The sequence below is a fragment of the Melospiza georgiana genome, chromosome 1 (assembly GCF_028018845.1).
Source record: "Melospiza georgiana isolate bMelGeo1 chromosome 1, bMelGeo1.pri, whole genome shotgun sequence".
Lineage (NCBI taxonomy): Eukaryota > Metazoa > Chordata > Aves > Passeriformes > Passerellidae > Melospiza > Melospiza georgiana.
In genome coordinates this window covers 119,064,904-119,086,733 of record NC_080430.1, presented here as the reverse complement: position 1 = coordinate 119,086,733, position 21,830 = coordinate 119,064,904, and the positions used below count along the sequence as shown (strand labels likewise).

Genomic DNA, 21,830 nt, shown 5'->3' with positions numbered 1-21,830 from the left:
CAGGGTATTCACCTACACCACATGTCAACTCAGAGGCTGACCCAGCTCAAAGGACCTTTATTATGACACAGACCCAAATATCCTATGACAATTGCCTTAAAATAAAAAATCTGGGTCGTTCCTGCAGTCATATTCATGTGAGTGACTGTTAGGCACTGAGGTAAGTGTCGTTACAGGAATGGACTATTTTCATGAGCAAGTGTTTGAAACTCTCTCCTCAGGAGAGTAGGTGCATCACTTCAGCTTCTCTCTTCTTCTCACAGGGCCTCTGTTTGGTGCAGCATTGTATACTTGAACCATAAAGGCCACCTTTCATGTGATCTATTCAGTTCTCCAACTGACTTTAAAGAAGAATCTTTGTCTAAAAACTGTAAGATATTTGAACTCTGTCAGGAATGCCCTCTGTGAGTTCAAATCACACTACCCTGCCCACTAGGCTCATTACAAAAAGCAAGATGAACCTACAGCTTTCTGAATGCACCTGAGAAGCCAAGATTGGACCACAATAAAGAAAGGCAGTGCAGCTCTCTTGATAGGCCCAGGTACAGCTCTGTTAACATCCTCAGGAGTTATTGTACCTATAGATAGAAGGAACAATTTTCAAATGCAATGCCTGAAACTCAGGTGTCTGTATCTCTGCCAACTTTAAATACTACATTAAACATAGCTTTCTGTGTCATATGTCTAAATTTAGACACCCTGGTTTTAAAGATTAACTTATAAAGAGGGCAATACATATCCAAGAGAAGACAAAAATGCTCACTTAGAGTACTTTTAACTTCTTAGAAATACTTTCTAAATCGTTATAAAAGGCCATGGAAATATTCTTCCTACTTGCATATGAATAAGACTATCTGGTAAGAATAACATAATCAGATTTTAAGGGGATGATCTTTATTTTCTACTAATGCCAATTTAGTAAAGTGTCTTCTTGATTTACATAATACCATGAATAGCACTTCCTGAACTATTCAAAATAGAGAACAGGATAACCAGAAAATGGTTCCAATTGCAATCATCACACAATAAAACAGTGTGTAGGCAATAGTTTAGGATTCCTCACAGTTTTGTGTATTATGTCACTCTCACCTAGACAATAAACCTGAAAACTGCTTCCAAATCTGTGCAGTGGTACTTCACACTTTTTCTGTGTGGTTGAAAATACCTCATAAAGTACTCAGCTAAATCACAGATAATTAGGCTCCGTTGTTTAATTCAGCACAACATAATGCTATTATATCACTTCAGCATAACTGGTCATCTGGTTTTGTGCAAGAGCAGAGTCACTACTTAAAAAATGCAAATGAGAAAGCAGCCTCATCATGTAGAGCCAATTCAGAGTATTTTGGTTATAATATGCAGAGTAGATGGAAAGGTTAAGAAGTGTGAGATTTTTATCAGGGAACAGAATAAATTCAAATAAATCAAATGCATGTCCATCACTCCCTCTGTGGGTGTGTGTCTGGAGGGGAGGGTTGAAAGCTCCATTTTTGTTATTTCCATCTCATCCATTTCCAGCACGAGCCAAGTACTGATCTCATCTGTATGCTCAAATCTTACTGACTCGCTCAAACTCTTCTGCAAAGTTTGCCAACAAAAAGCTGACATGCAAGACAAAACTTTAAGAAAATCAATGCCAAATAATTGCCCAAGCCATAAGAAAGAAAAAGCTTGCCAGTATGTTATGTTCTACCAACACTGTGGTGAGCTGTAAACCTAAAATCTAGGGGAACGAAACAGCTCTTATTGTGCATAGTAGGCTTTATATAACAGCAGGCAGCACAAATCATTTCTCTACTGCAGTTCAATAGCTAGTCATTCCTTCTCTTCTATATTCAATTCTGCACCAGAGCCATGACTTAAATGCTATGCTGCTGTCAGTTAGTTGGCTGTCCTTTCCTGGGCTGCCAAAGGAGATGCTTACAAATGAAGCTATTGCCCCAGTAATCAGGCATCTCCTGGTGGGACAGTATATGATAAATTTTTAAGGACATGGCTGCAGCACAAAACGTGCTGCATTTTACATCAGAGAATGTCACACAGAGTTGTCCTTCTTTTTCTTCACTTTTAAGATTTGAGTATTGTTGGACAAATAAAAAGCATCAGAATTCTAGGAGACCCAAGGCGTACCTTGCAATGTAACATTGCAGGATTATGGATAATATCAACTAAAAATTGCAAGGATACAGATAACCTAATTGAAGCAAGTCTAAAAGCCATACTGAGTATTGACAGAATTTGTTAATTAGACTGTACTTGCCCTAAAAACAGGGATTGCTTTTAATTTTGTTCCAGGGAAGTTTTTTCATGCCTTATCCAAAGCTAAACATATTCACATATTTAAGGACAAGCAAAACACTATTGCTTGACACGTTTGCATGCTTTAACTAGTTTTTCAGGTACAAACCTAACATATGAGGTAGTTACAAGTTTCTCAAATAAAAGTGTTGAAAATCACAAGGGATAAAACTCATTTGAAAGTCAATATTTCTTTCAAAGAATATTGGTTCCAAACATGAAAGCAAGGCCCAGATACCCACTTTCTATCTCCATGGCAGCCACAGAATCTAGGTCTGGGTTCCACCAGTAACAACCTCTCCTCGCGGTCTTAAAAGTAATTTTTCCATAAGCCACTTTAGGAAAAAATATTACTCACTGATTAAAAAAAATCTCTATTGTCAAGACATTTCAAACTGAGAAATAAGAGATTATCAACTTATTAAAGTAAAATGGATCATGATACAGAAACACAGAAGACAGTCAGTGCCTTATATTCAGTCAGTGCTGGACAAAGCAAATAGTACATGGATGACACCACAAGAGTGCCACGGTATCAGCTCCTGCAAGTCAGTGGATATAACAATGTTTGCAGGTGTTCGGTAGTGATATTTTGATTCCTTTCTTATTGCTTTGTAAAACTATATTAAAATACTTTTCTTAGGTTTTTTTTTGGTTTTTTTTTTTTCTTCAGTAATGAGTTTCCTCCCCTGAAGATAGACTGGTCACTTCTGGCGTTCTGATGTGAGATTTAACAGGAAGAGGGTAATGCCTAAAACTGAGCGCCGGTAGTCCAAACTGAACTGAAAGGCATAGATGGAAAGAAAAAATTCTGTTGTGTAAGACAAGAGTTATAAGTACTCAATAAATGTATTTGAGATGCCAGCTCAAGCTTTCAGGACATTTAGTACAAGACTCTTTGCTGGGAATAACCTAAAACTTACACTCATTAACATCCTGAAGTTCCCCGGGGCACGTATACAAGCATGATCGGATACGGAGAAGCAGAAAACTGAGACCTTGCAAATTGTTACTTGAAACCAAAATATTAGGAGTACCACCATGTTCTGTGACTCCAACCATGACAACATCTGGAAATTTTTAGAACTTCTAGTTCAATTTCTATTCAACTTTCAGGTTGACTTCATGGGTCAGTATTTTCTGACTAATGTTTTCTTGTAATCTTCTCGCCAACTCTATGGAAAGACACTTATTTCATTCTTGACTATTTTCCTACTGCTTTATGATGCTGAAAAATATACTGATAATACTCTCTGCCTTTTCTATTGCCACACTGTCTGCCTGACAAAAATTTCTAAACAATGTGTTCAGTTAAGATTTCAGAAGCAAAGATTTTCTCTGCACCAACAAGCAGAAAAATTATTTTGTGATTTTCCTCTACATATTTGTTGCTCTGATTAAATTGGTAGATGCATCTTTGAATTCCCATGAGACTATCCAAGAGCTTAATAATGCAGTTACATGTGGGTTACGAAAGCCAAACTATTCTTTCAATAGATATTGAAATAAGTTTCCTCAGTTCTTCTAGTTACTTCCCACACTTCTTAGCCATGTTCCCTACAAGTATCATATCCTCAGACGCAGCAGAAGTTTATAGAGATCCTGACTTATTCATGTGAGTGGTCCAGGACAGCTGTGTTGAAAGACATACATCCGTTTGGTTAAGCATGAAGTAAGACAAGAAGGGAAGAAATTTTTAATAGACAACCTGTCTTTAATAATGAGTCTTCAGCATCAAATAGCAGCATATGAGCACTCTTACTGACATTTTAGTTCAACATCTCAAATACGACAGACCAAAGACATAATTTATTAACAGTTGGCAGTCTGGCACTGACTGGGGTCCAACTTTTATTGCAGTGTGCTCTGATTTTTCTCTCTGTTCTTTCAGATTATTTTAACTTTCAGAAGAGCTTTGTCATTTGCTAGTAGACTAATTTCAGACTTACTCCTCATGGCATATTAATGCAATGAGGAGTAATTCTGAAAATTTAGAAAAATTAGAATATTTAAAAATATTTTAAACATTCCTGTAACAGGAAAAAAAAATAGGTATAAGAAATCTTAGGCAAAGTTAAAATCTTATGTCTTACCTTCCTTTATCTTACAAGGATTAGTGTTTTTGTTAGACTTCTCATTGTGTCCAGCTAGATTCAGTTTTGTACTTAAATTATTTTTAGGTAAGATTTCTCCCCAAATGTTTCAAGATCTTCAACCTCGAGACTGTGGCAACCTACAGGTCTTTCAAAAATAATTGATAGTGGAATGCTACAATTCCTTTTTTCCCCTCCTGAGATTAAAGTTTAAGCAATATCTCACACAGAACAGTAGGATTGTAAAGTCAAATGAGGATATAAATGACAATCCTGAATTAGATAAGGACTGAGACTATTTATGAACTCACTGTCCTAGCCAAGCAGAAAAGATCAGGTAAACAATCTCTCATGGGGCTTCAGTTCTTGGACAGGCTGCATTATGATATCTCAATATCTCTTCATACATACAGAAGGACCTAAATAAGTTCAGAGCTTTAGAAGATTCTCTTTAGACTAAGAAAACACATCTCCATTTTTGTGAGGAGTCAAAGGTGAAAATGTAAAGGTAAAGCTCAAACTATTCAGCAAAAGGGAATACAGGAAAAAAATGTATAACATTTCTTTCCTTCAGAGGCCACTATTTTTTTTTTATTTTTTTTTTTTTAATCATAGGGTATCAAAAATTTGGCTCCTAAATCCCGAAGCTGACTTGCCACAGATTTACTGGCCAAACAGTTCTCAGATATCCTAGCAATGCCATGGGCTCTTATCTCTGAGCACTAAAGAATAATAAAGGCAAGTGCAGATGAAATATACATGAGTGATAAATTCTGGATTTGCCACTCTGGCAGCATACTGCTTTTATGACTGAGATCCAGGTTACTTTAAGCCAGACCATTTCAATTCAGATTGCAAAAGAAAAACTATGAAAAAGACTGTTAACCTATTGTTCTATACTGATAGAATTTTTCTATACTGATAGATGAAACAGCTTTGAATCAACAAGTTTAGGACACTTTGATTTGATTTCTTTTCATTTTACAGGGAGGGAGTAAAGAGCATCACCAGTGATTTGCAATGAGGTGGATCAATACAAAACAGTAGGCCAGGTCCATTAAATGCTTGAGGTTCAAACATCTATGTTTGAAATGTCAAAGAGCACCACAAGAGTGAATGATACAGTGAACATATCAATTAAAATGCTTTGTTTTTATCAAATGGTGGCAAGACATCAGTACCTTTTTCATTCTTTAACTATTTATATTTGATTTTAACCTTTTTTACTAGGTGTAACTTGCAATTGTTTTTTTTTAATGAGAGATCTTAAGAAACATTCTTGAAAACATCTATCTGTAGTACACAGAAAGAGAGCTTGTGAAGATCCCCTCACAATTCTATTAAGCAAGAATGTTTTTTTGGCTGAGGCAATATAATGCTTGAGAAAAATTAACTCAAACTTTTTTGTAATGGCCCAGCCTGCGCACTCCAAGACCAAGCTCTCTACTGGTGTACAAAGAACCTAGGGGACACCTGGACTTGTAAGTCTTGGGCTGAAGCCCATTGGTCTTGATCATCAACTCTTTCATTCAGTTAAAATCTTCAGGTCATCAAAAATCTTCCTTAGGGACCTACTGCATAAAGTAAAGTATTGCTCCCTACAAGAGAAGGGTTGTTTTCTTTCTCTAATTCATTTCCCAATTCCAGAAGCTTTAACAATTTTCTGCTTTAATACAATATAGCTTCCTCATTTTTCAGCAAAAATATGATGTTCCCAAATATACTTGAATAACAATTCACTGAACGTCACATCACTATGAATATATCAGCTTTAGAAAGCCATAACAGAGTTTCCAGTGTGGTGACAATATGTGTGAGTGTGAGTGATACAAGTAAAAAAGCTTCTGTTTTAGTACTCAACAAAAACCAGACATCAAGTCTATGAAGTCACACTCTGCCTAGTTCAGGCAATATCAAGAATGTGCATATGTCCAAGTCCCTGTGCTCAGCCATCCATTCATTTTTCCATATGTACACAGTGTACTTACATCAACAATGGGAGTACAGCCTCAGGAAGTAAGCCCTCCAAAAATTTGAATACATCACAAGACTGGAGTCAGAACTGTCATCTGTGAGGCAAAAAGCAGATCTCTGTTGCTAGTGGAATACAAGCTATGCATTAGAAATTTGCACTGCAGATAAGGAATCTGTAGTAAAAATGGAAGGAGAAATGCTGTCTGCATTAGTTCTATATATAATTTATTTTAAAACATAAACATACTCTATACTTTCACTTGATAGAAGCTTTGAAACTAAGATTTAAATCTGATAACTACACAGTTGCAAACACATATACTAGCAAATAGGGTTTTCAGTTAAGTATTTTTAAAATTATTGTCTTTTAATGACATAACTTATGTAAAAATGTTAAATTTTAAATTTTTCTCGTTTCACACTAATATTGCAAATGAAGCCTGGTTTGAATACAGTGGAAACATCTACTTCTTACATAACAGAGGAATTCAATGGTACATATATGACTGTATAAAGAAATATATACATATGTGTGTATATACACACAAAGATTTTGGAAATTCCTCTCATATGCAAAGATTTTTAAAGTATTTTTCTATGTTACATGGTCTCTTAAAAAGTCAATGTGTGCTTCTGCATTTTTACAGTATAAATGCACTGCCTTAAAGTACAGATTGTACAAGTAGCAGAGATATTAGGAGATGGAAAAGATCTCAACCATCCAGTGCATCTTCCAGACGATACAAGATTATTGCCTGCATCATGTTTTTTCTTGTTTGTCTAAGTCTAGCTAAGTATCCTTCCACCATATGCTGCAGATTATTACACTTCCTAATGGACATCACTCAACTTTTAACTTGACATCCAGAAGTTTCCTATTCTTTAAGTCATTCTCATCTCTCACTTTATTCTTTTGTGCTACTCAGTCTCATCTTGTCTTCAGTAACAGAGAGGCTGTATCCTTCTTTGTTTTCTTTTCTTTCTATTTTTTTTCCTCATCCCTCCACCAGTTTCCCTTTATCCATGTCATCATTCATGGCTCTCTTCTATTCTCTTCCAAGTCTTTCACAGCCTGTGCCCTGGCCACCCTGTCATTTTTCATTCAATGAAAGTGGATACACTTTCTTCCAATCAACACACGGTGATGGTCTTCAGCACCAAATTAATTTTCTTAGAAGGTTTTCATGCTTACTGTCTTCCTGGATTCTCCCTCTTTTTAGCTTACTTGGAATGTGCTTCACACAAACAGAAAATCCTCATAATTTCGCTCCTTTAAGCACTCTTTTATTGCCACACACAAAAGGTAGCAGGGAGAAGGGCTGTGCTGATTGATATAATTGCCTTTTGTGCCACTACTGTCTTTATTATCCTCTATCCCCACGCTCCTCTGTCTCACATCACTTTTTGACAACCTATGGCCCCTGTTGCCTCTTAGCCATTATGGATTTTGGAACAAGGTAAAATTTTTTGGTGTTTTCCTCACTGATTTCCTGGACAGCAATCAAGGCTGCTAGACACCATTTCAATAAAAAATAGAAATACTAATTATTAATATTCATTGACCTCTTATATTTCAAAACTTATGAGTACAAGTCACCATGCACTACAAGCAAGGCAAAAACTCTCATCCCACTGATAGCAATAGGATATTTCTAATCATCTTAAATTATAATTTTCATACCTAATCTAATGAGGTAGGACCTTGCTAGTTATCTTCTTTTACTTTTGTTGCCCTTATATTCCTGTAGACCTTTTGAGGTGATTTGCCAATTCCTTGTGGTTCCACGTTGGCTGCATTCAGTCATCTAACTTGAACATCCCCCCTACTTTAGCTAGAGGAAATCCAGGAAATAAAATATTAGAAATTTCTGTAGTTTGTAGCCTGAAAGGAAATCTAATGAGAGGCAATAATAGCAGCACCACTATTTCCCCTAGAGAATCTGGAAGTGACCAGTGTCAATTGTAAGTGAATATTTTTTATTAGGTCAGGGAAACTTTCATGAAAGAAACTCTAGCTGGACTAGCAGTGTAGGTGCTGCTTGGACTTTCACAAGTACTACTATTCACATTCCATCACATCACTTGCCACTACCCAGCTCTGAAGCTGATGGATCAAATAATTATCTTTCATTCAGATTAAATATAATTAAAATTATTACACAAACTAAGATATCTCAACAAGAGTGAGTCACTTTCCAATACCATTGCATATGCAGGGAATTTCATTTGGGAAGTATACAGTGATATGGGAATCAGATTTGAGTAAAATGATGTGGTTATTTGGAATAGAAGGAAACTGAAGAGATGTAAAACCATTCAAAAAAGTTTGTGTAAAATCAGCAAGAGATGTTACCCATGTCATGGCCTTGCTTGAAAAGGCTTGAAAAAATCCCTGGGAGAGTGCTGGGAAGAGCAAGTCTTGAATCATAGGGAAATTATTTCCAACTGTTGTTTCTCCCGTGTTTAAAAATCCAAAGCTTGACACACGGTAACATGTGGCATAGAGATAACATAAGTAGAATAACTGAGTTGGCATGAAGCTCCATCTAGGCAATGTAACTCCCTTGGGATTAACAGGATCCCATTAAAAAATAACTTTTCTTCTTCCCTTTTTTGTTTTTCTTTTAATGAAAGACACTGCACATCTCACTCAGCATTGGCCAGCCCCTGAGGATGTTGTGAGTGACAACACTATGTCGTATTACAGGGTTTACAGTGCCTAGCACAATGCGGCCCTCAATCCTGAAGGAGGCTTCCAGATACTACCTAAGGACAAATAAATTATAACAAATACATGTAAATAAACAGTCATTTAACGGTAGTCGAGACACATTGTTATGCTTTCTCCAGCTTAAAAACCTTCACTAAAAAGTATTTTGAACCATTTTCAGGGGTTTTTTTGTCTCTTTCCTTATAAGCAATATCAAAGAGACATGCCAGAGGATGCTGCTTAGGCTATCATGTCATATTTCCTATGATGCCGAGGGAATGCTTTCTTTTCTGGCCCTTCCACAGCTGGGGGCAGGGTGGCCTGCAGGGTTTAGCAGGAAGGGCAAAAAGCTCTTTGAATATTGCTTTTCTCTTTTTTTAATTTTTCACTGCATATTGCCTCATGCTCACTTGTCTAAGGACGCAATATGCAGAGCCACTATATCATAGTTTCAATATGACACATTGTGAACCTTCTGGCTTCCAGTCCAGGAGCCAAATGGCATTGTGTATTCCCTCCATTTGGCCTCATTTTCATCTTCCCCCTTTGCACCCAGGCTGACAAGAGGAACATATGAAGCTTTGTCTCGCTGCTGCATCTTGACCTTGACCTTACAGCTTTAGAAAAGGGTACTTGCATGCGCAGGGCTGCTATTGTCTGCAGCCGGGTCCCACTTTCTTTTGACATTAAGTGAGTAAAAGGCCACGTGACAGAGTCCCTTCACAGCCCCAACATTTCTGTCCTGTTTCTCCTTTGCAAATGTTTTTGTACTTACTTTTTTTTTTTTCTCCTCAGGTCAGGCTTACAGCATCTTTTGCTTTTTTTTTTTCTCTCTGTTGTTCCTATCCCCCTCTCCTTTTCCTACACACACACGCACGCGCGCGCAGACACGCGTGCAGACACACACACACACAGAGGAAAATCTATATGTGTCAGACATTCAGCAAGGGAAAGACAAAGGCACTGAGTTAATTACCCATCATTTACTGCTGCTGAGAAGAACAGATGGTAGCAGGCGATATGTAAATGGCAAGGGGCAGTGAATTATTCGATTTTTTTAGATTAATCGTCGATGACAAAGGAAGTGATTACAAGCTGTGACATTTATACAAATGTATAAAGTACATAATGCTAGAAAAAAAAAGGGCTTAATATTATTATGAGGATGTCAGGCATGTGAACACCATTGTCATAATACAAAGCAACACATTTTGTGAGATCCAAGGATCTGCTTTTCTTTGATTTGCAAACTTTGGTAAGTCCTAGCCTCTGGAAATATATATTTCCCAAAATGAATCCACGCCTGACAATCATGAAAAAAAGAGGTTTGGGTGTTTTTGCATATTTCCCACAATGCATAGCTCTGCCTAGTCTCAACAGTAGAGCTTATGAGGGATGAAGCTGATGTCGAATCAGTGTGGATTGTAAAATAGAAAAAGGTGCTAATAAAACACATAGACAGGAAATGGAAAATAAAAGGAAAGGTGATGTTTAAGCTGACAGGCACTCTGTGAGGACAGGAGGGCAAACAGTAAGGTGGAAGTGAAGACAGAAGAGAGTACTGTTTGTTTACTGCGTGCCTGAAAAATAATAATTTTAGAGACTTTGAAGGTCAGAATGACATAATTTCCAGGCCAGGCCTTGCTGTTTGTGCACAAACATCCAACCTGCTCATCCTCAAGGTAGTCTACTGTATTTTCTGCTGTATAAATAATTAATTGGTACATGAGGAAAACAGATGCTTTCTTTTGCAGATCATAGAAACCGCTCCATCATCAAAATGTCTTCAATCACCTAATTATTAAATCTATACGGTGCTAATAATACAGATGGGAGATGAAGCCAGTGAGCTGCAAATTTTTTCCCACTGAAGCATCCCAATCTACTGCATTCCTTGTTTCACATCTTGCAGTGAACTACTCTCTGGAACATTAGCAAGGCAAATAGAAGGGAGAGTTTGGTGGCAAGTTTATTTATCCCCCTCAGAAATACTTTCAAATCAAGCAAGGCAAAACATCACCAAAAATTACTGTGAAACACTCCACTGTTGTGCATGCTTTGTTGATTATAGAGGAGTGAGGGAGGACAGAATAACAGTATATTAGTCATCAGTACCTTTAAATCTAGCAATCCATTTAATATTAATATTTTCTCAGGAATAAAGTGCTGGCTGTACCAATATGCCCTGAAGAAAGAGAAGAATAAAATGCTGTAGCATTCCAGTATTTCCAGTGTGATACTTTCAAAAGCCAGATACTCTAGCACCAATAGCTAAGCTATTGGTTTCTAAGCTGTTTTTCTTTTACTTCTTTTTAGATAATGTTACCTCCATGAGATGCAGTTACTGCACTAATGCAGTTTCCACTCTGTTCATTGGTGCATATGCAAGTTTGGTCAGTACATTTTTCTTTCTCTAAGCAAACATAGCATGGACCCCAGAATAAAAACACATATGCAGTTATTGAAACAATTGAGCTGTATCCATTTCTCCTGACTGGAGACACTAAACTGAAAACATCTCAAATCAGTTCACATTGCACATAACATGTTATCTACTCATTTCCTTGGGATGGGGGGATTATGAGTTAAAGTTGTAACCTGGAGGTGGGGAAAGGCTGTCATTTCTCTCTTACAAGGCTAGAAAGCAGAACAAGATTTTCCCTTCCTGAAAATTATAGAGAAGGAAAACATCCTTCGTATTGAGGAACAGTGAATGGGACATGACATTGTGAAAATATCTAGGTAAGCATCCACAGCAGTATTTCTTAACTCTCCCTAGATAAGATGAAATGGTTCCAGTGAGAAAATCATCACTCCCTGCTCCTCCCCCACCTCCATTTTATTTTTTTAACAAAGGATGGATGATTTATGACATGGGCATGAGCGTATACAGCTTTCTTGTACCTATAGATTCATATTTATGAGATTTTTTATAAAACCTCATAGGTAGACCATACATTACTGCAGACTTTCCATTATTAATGTGTTAATGGATTCCAAAGGACAAAAAACAACATCAAGAGGGAAACATATGTTTTTATTTGGAGAAAATGGCTGAATCTGAATCTGCACCACATCTAGATATCTATTTATACACATTCCTGCAACACAACAAATTCATGAAGCAGGAGAAAATAAAATATCCATGCATTTCTACAGCTTTCCACTGCTTTAGAGATATTTATTTATGAAAACCACAGGTAGTCATTATTTATAGTCCTGATCTTTTTGTTCTTTCATTTTTTTTACTAAAACAAAGATGAAATTGGAATTGATTTTTTGAGGGACATTTATACTGAAAGCAGGATCATTTTATATTTTCACAAGTTGAAGTCTGTATTCATTACTAAAAAAAAAAATGTAAGACCAGCAAGCTAAACTATTTTCATTTGCGGCCCATATTTATTTTATAGGAAGCTTGTCACTGCACCATTGCATAAAAATGGAATTTAAACTATGCTTGACAATAAAATGAACTTCAGTGCACTGTTTTCATACGCATTGAAATGATACACCGGATATATATTTTTCTTATGTATGTATGTATGTAAACACACGTTTGTGTAGAGGGGGTTTTTTGCTTGGTTAGCTGTAGAGTTCGTGTTTAGGCAAGCACACCTAACAATCACAGTCTCCCATTAAAAAGATATGCATATATAATATTTATATGCAGATGTGTGTGCTTGCCATCATGCATCCGCAAGCATGTTTGTTAGCACTGTTTCATTTCTTCATTCCCATGCTGTCCCCATTAAAATAACGGTGAATTTCGTCTACAGTGCTTTGTGGAACATTTCCACTGCAGTCTGTCTAACCTGTGAAAGCAAGATATGCTGGGAGACCAGCATCATTCCAGTCACTGAGAAATGGGGAACAATAACTAAAAAGTGAAATGGGAATGCCTATTGTGGCAGTGAAGAGGTGAGTCAGGGCATGAAGACCTTGTTTAGTGAGAGAGGTTAGGCACTACTTGATAGTAGTTAAACACCCCAAAAGACTCTAGGTTATTTTTCGCTTTATTTTTATGGCCTCCTACAGCTGAGCCAGTAATATGTTCAATCTTAAGTGGGATATTATAAAAACTCTAACTAGCTAGGAAAGAAAATATTTTCCCTTAAGTCACTTTGTATTTATTAACACAGATTTTCATTTTTTCACTAACATGCACATCTATCTTTGTGTTATGCTTAAAATATATGTTGTAAGGGCAAATATGACTAAAAAATATTTGGTAAAGAAGTTACAGTCATAAAATTTTATTTTTGGTAGGTTCTAAACATTTCAGGTCATTTAAAATTATCACACTGCTAATATAGCCTTATTCCTAAAATACCTCACAGTGCTCTGGACTGTGCCTTTCCAAAAGCAGATAAGCAAGTCCCCCAGCATCAGTATCTCAAAACACCAAAACAAACCAACAACAAAACAGATAGAGTAACACCTAAACGATGTCCCTTTAGGCATTTCTTTCAATGCACTTCAGCTGACTCCACTTTTATATAGGTTATAGGATTTACTCTAGCAACCTCACCACCCTCTCCAAAAAAAGTCTGGCTCCCCCTTCTTCGTGATTTAAATCAAACCAATAGAGCCCTCTATTGGTAAAACCCCAAATAGCTACCGAAGTTCCTTTGCAATAGGGAGCTCTGCCATCGTGTTGCAGCTGAAGTCAATGGCAGATGTTTTTAGACTTAGACAGCATTAGCAAAAGGCCCTGAGAGAAAAGGTCTGTGTTAACCCCCAAGTATGAAATTTCATTTTTCTTATTGAAATTGACTTATGCAAGTGGTAATTTTGAAATTTGAGCACAATATCACTTCATAAACCTGTAACACATCTAAGAGCACTTTGTTCTCCTCAAAAACATTTCATTTTCTGGAAAGGATGCAAATATATTACACTTGGCCCTGATTCAATATTTCTGCTTTGATAAGTACAGGATTTTGACTTGACTCTACAAAGGTTTTTGGGACATCATCTTCTGTACAGTTTTACAAATTAATTAAGGCCTTGGGTACATTATATTAAGGGGCCTAAGGCCAAGTCACGGCAGCAACCTAAAGATGCATTACTTTTTTCATTAATGGATGAGAGAGTGTACCAGGAGTGGAAGTTGTTTCTGCAAAGAAAAGCAAGGAGCTAAAATGAGGAAGTCTTTACAGAGGAGGACTGTTAGGGGGACTTCAGAGATATTTTTCTTGGCTCAGACAGCCAATGTTGAAAACATTAATAAGTCCTTATGATTTGGCCCCTAATTTGTATCTCACAGTCCATATTTCACAGCCCTGTTCATGACAAAGCTGCTGCTTGTAGTTACATAGATCCAAGTACTTAAAGGCGCTGTTGGCTTCATGGATCTCTTCTTGGGGCAGGCTGGAGGGAGGAAGAGATTTTGGAGGAAGATAGACTCTAATATATGTCTGGGTTTTGCTGAGGTAACTGCCCATATCTTGGCTTCAACATAGTGGGATTTCATGACCCCCTTACCTATTTATGTATTTATACAAAATTATTAAGATTAGCACTTTGGGATTATGAAGTAGTTGTGTTTACTGCTTAATTATTAAGGAATGGCACTGGCCTATCCAAAGTTGAAAATTATAATTTCTATTTTGTATTTTTATTTTTTCTATTGAGAACCAAAGCAAAAAAAGCTGATTTAGGCTGCCACCAAAGTGATCTGTGAAGCCACAATGTGGCTAAACCTGTCCTCCAGTTTTTGGAAATGGGAACTGGTAGGAGAACATATCACACCAAGGACTAACCCAGATATGCAGCTAAGACATGACCATATCCAACATATAAGCTAAAAATCCTGCAGTGTTCCTGGGTCTCAAAGCTCAGACGTAGTCCAAGGTCAAGGTCACAAGGGAAGGCTTTAGCAGATGCAGCTCCCGAAAACAGAAAACGAAGTTTGGTGCTTCCAACATTTTGGCAGCCCACATGACCTCTGGCTCCTTCTGCCAGTCCCACATGGCCTAGTCATGTTCTCACTGAATTCAGAACCTTTCTGAAAGTCAGCATCAGTTTTTCCAGCAGTCTGTGAAGTTGATCTGATACATGGAGGTCTGTCCTATGCCTGCGTTAGGGCTGCACGGGTAATATTAAACCAGTGGCAAACTCATCCATCTTCATGCTCATGTGAGTCATTCCTTCCTCCTTTCATGTCACTCATGCTCTACCCTTAAGGTCAAACCATGTTCTTTCACCTGTTTACTCCATGTCTGTTGCTTTTTTTCTCCTTTCTGTGGGCAAGAAGGAAAAAAAAAAGTATGAACAATTCTAAATGTACAAATTATGTACAAACATCTAATTGCTCAAATACTGCAAAAGCTTTTTCGTTTTTAAATTTTTTATTTTACTTGTATGAATTCTATTGTGCAGCAAGAATTAAAATAAGCTCTGGATATTCATTATACTAAAATCTACAGAAGTAATGCCTCCTTTCAAGTTAAGTTTGGGTTGATGCATTTCCAATGTCTTTTGATCACCTTTCTGTGTGACACAAAGATAAAGTGACTCTGGAAGTTCATGGCATCTACCAGTGTCAAAACAGGAGAAGTCCTTCACTGGACATTTTCTGCCCTTCTTCCCTAATAATTGATGAACACCATGTATAGACTAACAGGCATCTCTGTATAACTGTGTGACTCAGTGGGAATTATTTAAATTCTATTTTGGAGAGACAAAGCCCTGCTATACTTCTGTCTGAGTGCTCAGTTATCTCTGTAAAAATTACATGAGAAAGTATGAGGGGGAAGGTAGAAAAGGAATAAGTCCTTGTGAACTGTAAGCCAACCTGCTACAACAAACCAATCTACTACTTTGCTTGCAAGACTCAGATTTTGCAAGCGCTGCTTCAGTCTAAGCAAGTTCCTTTGCTTTTCCCTGGGCATGGGATGTCTTCTGCTCTGCTTGGCAGCACAGCAAAATGACCAAAAAGGGAAAGAGAGCAGGAGCTAAACTGATGTGTCTCATTGCATTTTTCCTCTTTGTCTTTGATGCTATATATTGATTTTCCTTTCTACATTTTCCAGACAAAATAATGGCCTTTAAAACATCTGAAGTCTCGGAGAAGTGATTTTTTTTTTTTTTTTTTTTAATTCACAAGCACCTATTATTTAACGAGGCAAAGAAGCCTAACTTTTCTACAAAGAATAATGGCTTTCTAAAAATTATGCCATTCCATGATTAAACAGAAGAAAATGCCACTGTGTTAAAAACAGCTTGCCTCACACCCCGAAGCTCCCGCTGCTATAAATAGGGGAGGCTGGCAGCCTCCAGCTCGCCATCCTCCCCTGCACTGACACGCCGTAGCGCCAGCGAGGGGTGCGACTGCTGCCTTCACCTGAGGAGAGACTACTCTGCTGTCTTGTCAGTGTCTGCTGGGAAAGGGCTCCCAATTGGCTGATTTCTGCCCTGTTAGGAAAATTACAGCTCTCCTTGTTAAATCTCTTCCCTTCTTTTTTGCCCAGAGTGGAACAGGTAACAGATTCGAATGGATACGGTGTGTGTGTGACTGCTAAAGAAATGCAATTACAGTGACATTTAAGGGAATATAAACTCAAATCCAGTCTGTAAATTAATGTAAACAGTGCATGTAATCTCTGATTTGTAATGCACAAGGAAAATAATTCTAAAAAATAATTACAGGATACAACCTTACAGAGGAAGATACCAAAATTATTCCTAAGTTGTTTGACTGTGTACATAACTGATGAACTTATTTTAAAACTGTGAAAAAGAAAGGCAACATGAAGCACACATTGCAAGGTTGCACTTGTCCCAGAATAAAATGAAAGAGAGGCGTTGCCAGGTGTACCCCCTGCAACAAAGCGTTGTGGAACAAATAAAGGTTAAATCAAGTCACCTGGGTGTGATGTGTGCTCAGAGCTCACCTCTCTGAGTGCAGGAAGGCTCATGTGCTTCAGCAGACATGACCCTGGCTCAGACATTGCCAGCAGGCTGCCAAGAACTGGGACAAGGACAGGGACTGGCTGGCAAGATGCATCACTAAGCAGCCCCAGATATGTGCAGAAAGGTCCTGGCAGGATAGCCTGCCCATCCCTCCTTCTGAGGAAGCCCCCACCCCTGCCATCACTCCGCTCACTCCCAAGAGGTTGCAGTGCTGCTCTGTTGCCCTTCTCTTCCACACACAACCTGCTGTAATCGGCATGCTGGAAACTTTTATTCTCCCAGACTGGGGTGTAACTAGCTTCAGAAGGATCAGACACATCAGTATCAACAAAATCCAGGAAGAGTCAGAGCTTCAGTGAGCAATTTACTGAGAGGACAAGAAAATTCTCTTTATTACATGCAGTGAAAAAGCACCAGGCAGTGGCAGCGACTGAGCTGCAGATTTCTTATTTGTGGCACCACAGCAACAATTCAGCTCAGCCCCTCTGCACCTCCCTACAGTGTTCCCTGTCAGGGTCGTGCTGCAAAATATGGCAGCTTCCAAGAGAGGAGAGGGACAGGCAGGAAACCACAGCTGAATTCCCCCCGGATCCCAGGCGGTTTATAATTGCCTCTTGGTAGGTAGGTTCTTCCATTGTGTGCCTGTTCCTTAAAGGTCAATGCATATAGTCCTTAAATTTCAGGGCACATTTGTGCTCTACTGCATGATTTTTATTTCCCTTAGAAACTGGCACAGTTTCTACAGGGGAAGTAAAGCTGACTTTAGGCTCTAGGAGCAGTGTCTGCACCAGGAATTAGGACTATTTTTTCCCTTAGGACAGGTAATTTTCTTTTCCAGTCTCCCCAAACTTTGTGGACTTCTCTCATCAGCTTAGGTAAGAAGATTGCAAGTTGGAAAATTTTCCCTGAAGCTTTTTTTTTTTTTGTTTAAATTGAAATCAACATTGTTTTAACATCTTCATGAGGTTAATACACTGCACTGAGAAGCTAAGGAGCAAAAAGAGGGGCAGTGACCAATTCACCTGCCAGCTAAATAGGCTGTTTGCATAAGGCTAAAAGCAAACTGTGGTTTTGACTGCAAGCAGCAATGTCCTCAGAGTCAGAGATGTTATTACATACTTGTGATCAATATATGTTGCAAAGCAATGTCTTTTTTTTACTGCCCTAGCCTTCAAAAGTGCATGTCTCCAAAACACTAAAATAAGTCACAATATTGATGATTACAGGATCTAAATTATTTACCTATCATGGCTACAATATGAATGTCATGAAGCCTAAAATTCAAATTGTCAACAAGTAAAACATTCAGAAAAAGGATAAATAAAACGATCACAACAGATAGGCCTGAACCAAAGCTTACAGCAAATACAAACTAAAGTTACCTTGAAGCTTGGGAAGTGTAGCAGTCTGTATTGCCTATTTAAACAAAACTATTCCATAGGATTTTATTGGTCACAAAATATTTTGGCAATTAGCTCTAAACACTCTCACCTTCTAATTGTCCAGGGAAACTATTCATATTTAACCATTAACCCACCCAGTGCTGATAATTATTGCATTGATCAAAAGAAAGTTGGCATTTAAATCAACTTTTTCATTTTAAATAATCTTTTGTTCAGTGAACATGAGACAAAGAAAACCCAGCAGAGGCAGCTATGGTTCCTTGTATCATCATTGATAATCTCATTTTCACCATCTCTCTCTTTACTTTATTTCCACAAACCTGTCCTTTTTTCCTGCTTCCAGCTCTTCCTCAGAAAACGCCACATATTCCAGCACTCTGCAGTTTTTCCACTTCTTCATGAGGAGCACAAACCATTTATCCCTATTAGCCATTTGTGCAGTTCCCATCAGCAAGGTTCAGACAGACTGAAAGCTCCAAGTCCCATTGCCAATTCACTAAGTTATCCTGTGCCAACTTCTTTCTGTCTCTAACTTTGCTATTCTCTTTGGAACGAGCCCTTAATTTTAATTTTTTTTTATTTTGGCCACATGCAGGGCCAAATACACAGGTAAGAAACAGTGAAAAAGTAGATCCACACAATATAAAGAATATCTATAAAGGTATAATGTTTCAAACTGCTTAGACTGTTTTTGGTATATAAATTGTGTTATTTTTCTTAAGACCATGTTGTGATAAATTAACACTATTACTACATGATCACTTATATCCTGTTCTTATAAAATGCAACTGTCCCTTGCAAAGTGATACTTATCCTCTTTTTTTTTATGCTGTCAAGGAGACTGAAGTAAAGGCTGCAGTGCTTTAAATTCCAGCTTTTAGTCTGGGAAAATACCAGCAAAAAGACAAATAGAGTTCAGTAAGACTGCAGATATGAGTGTCTGGAGCACCCAGGTGAGCTGTGCCGCTCCATCTGCACTCGGCTCTCCGTGCCAGGCTGCTTGGCAGAGGAGAGGAGCGGACAGGACCCTGCTGTCCAAGCATTGCACAAGACATGAATCTTGTCAATTTTGGACTGAATTCCCTGCCAGTTATCAAGCAAGCCGCCAGCGAACTGCAGCACAGCGCGCAGCAATGTGCACAGCAGCGTTTCTGTGCCTCACTGCCCTCGCCTGGATGGCGCCTGTTAAGGCATTTCCATGGGCTCCAGGTGCTGCAGAGACCACCACCACCACCACCACCAATTCACAGGCTGAAACACATTACACCAGCTGAAACACAAGCCTATGTTTACATACAACATATCTCAAAACAGCTTTGATGCGTGACTCAAAACGAAATCTCTTTCACTGGACAAGCTTATAGGAGCTATAACCCGGTTTCGCAAGGTTCGGGTTGTTTGGATTTCTGTTACTTTAAGGTGCTGAACTCTAGCATTGTCAATTGTTTTCTCAAGGGTTTGAATCACTTCCAAGAGATTTTATCACTGTATGCTTCACATTAGGGAGGACTGCAGTCATATTCAAAGCATATTGTGGTGGTTAACAGGAAAAAAAAACAAACTAAAATACATATTTCTTTGTTTCTAACAACTTTTTTTTTCTGGATTAAATTCATATTTGGCAGCCAGTAAAAACATGTTATTTGCTTTTCTCTTAAAATTATTCCTTTAAGTAACCTGATTCTCTAAATTGCCTCCCTTACTTTCCTCCTCTAATTTTCTTATATTTCTTCTTCAATTTTGTTCTATTCTTCACCTTATCCACAGCAATTTCTTCCAGTCAAAGTATGAATCAATAACTAGAGACTTTCAGAATGACACAGAAATGTATTTAAAGGGGGAAAAATATCTTACTTAAAGATAAAATGTCTTACTGATATATTTACTGTCATTTACAGATTATATTCATTCTGTTTTATCAGCTTGCAATCAATGAACCACGGGCATGAAAGTTTGCACATAATTTTATCTTAATGTGAAGAAAATCAGAGAATGGAACTGTAACACTTTTACAACCTCCAAAGAAGCCTGATTAGAACAGTCACAAACAATATGGATTCTCTGGGGTTCTCCATAAGGGGCTGTGAAAAGTTTAGATTTGCTCATGAAGCTGACCAGATTTTGCATCTCTCCTCTCAGATTAATTTAGCCAGGCTCTGATGACCTCCAGAGCTGCTATGGAAATAGTCAGGGATTAGGTGCACCAGACCACAGGAATCCTACAGCTGGGTCAGAAATGTGCTCCCTGGAAGCTCAGCAGCAGCAACAATTGTCACGATTATGCCTTGTCCTTATCCCTGGCTCCAAACAGGACACTGTGACTTCTTCATCAAAGAAACAGTCTTCAGTGTCACCCTGATTTTTTAAGATTTTCTAAGCCATCTGATGTTTACATTCTTGTAACGAACTTTCTCACACACTTTCTGTAAATAACTCATTGTTTTGCATTCTTTTATGGAGGAGGAGAAATTCGATGGACTGTTGGTTTATCCAGTGTCATTGGAGAAGTGGCACTGTCACCCTCCAACCACTGTCACTTTTGGAAAACTATAAATATTGAAGTCAGAAAATAAACTTCCCTTTTTTTCTTCACCTTGAGAGCAGCGGTGTGCGCTTGTGTTCTTTCGTGTCCTATAGTGACACTTCAAGGTCATTCATGAGGGTGACATAGGGTTCCTGAGTGCATGCCCATGTTTGAGGAGTTTGTCAGCCTGTTGTCTGCAGGCTGAGCTCCTGGAATCACTGGTGGATGGCTGTGAGTGTTCAGTTAGCCCATCCCAGGTGTAAAGTGATGCGACTTAATTGAACTTTCAATTTAAAGTTAATTGAAAGGGGTTAATGCTAAACCATATTATCTCACAACTGGAATGGGCCAAGAATGGAAAATTACTATAGCTCAGCAGATGGGCAACAGTTTAGTAAACCCTCTTAATTTCATTTTGTTCTCAAATATATCTGGCCTGACAAATATCATGACTTCACACAGCAGCTATCTTCCAACAGACCAAGAAAATCCCTGTGATGGAAAATTTTTAGTGGGGAAAGTTTGACCCATTAATGATTTACATACCTGAAGTTTGTTCCTACATGACTCCAGAATTGCACAACCATAGGAAAAAGGGTAAAATTTCAACTTCTGAAAGCAAAGCTTTCCCGTGTATCTCAAAATAGTAATTTAAAACAGTGCCAGAAACTGATAAGAAAAGCAGACCCAGACACCACTCCCAGCCCTGTTAAAAAAAAAAAAATTAATTTGAGGCCGTGAGCACTTTTACTTTTTTTCTGGGAGAATGAGTGACATGATTCAATGAAGAAACGTGAGCATTTCGGGGAAAGATCCATTTGCTACCTTTTGGTTGGAGTCTGAAGCTATTTTATTATGATGCTGCAATGTGTGCAATCATTTAATTCCCAGGCTTTTGTCCTGTACTCACA

The 21,830-nt window shown here is 38.1% G+C and overlaps 1 long non-coding RNA gene across 3 annotated transcripts in view; it reads right to left on the bottom strand.

Moving 5' to 3' along the window:
- LOC131085547 (uncharacterized) overlaps window positions 1-21,830 on the bottom strand; it is a 180,596-nt gene that overhangs the window by 70,818 nt on the left and 87,948 nt on the right. For 2 of the 3 annotated variants that reach the window (XR_009114660.1, XR_009114662.1), the window contains one exon: window positions 12,136-15,320. The exons of the other annotated variant lie outside the window; for it this stretch is intronic. This is a non-coding gene — a long non-coding RNA (uncharacterized LOC131085547). Of the gene's footprint in view, window positions 1-12,135; window positions 15,321-21,830 lie in introns of those variants that run through there. 3 annotated transcript variants of the gene reach the window in all.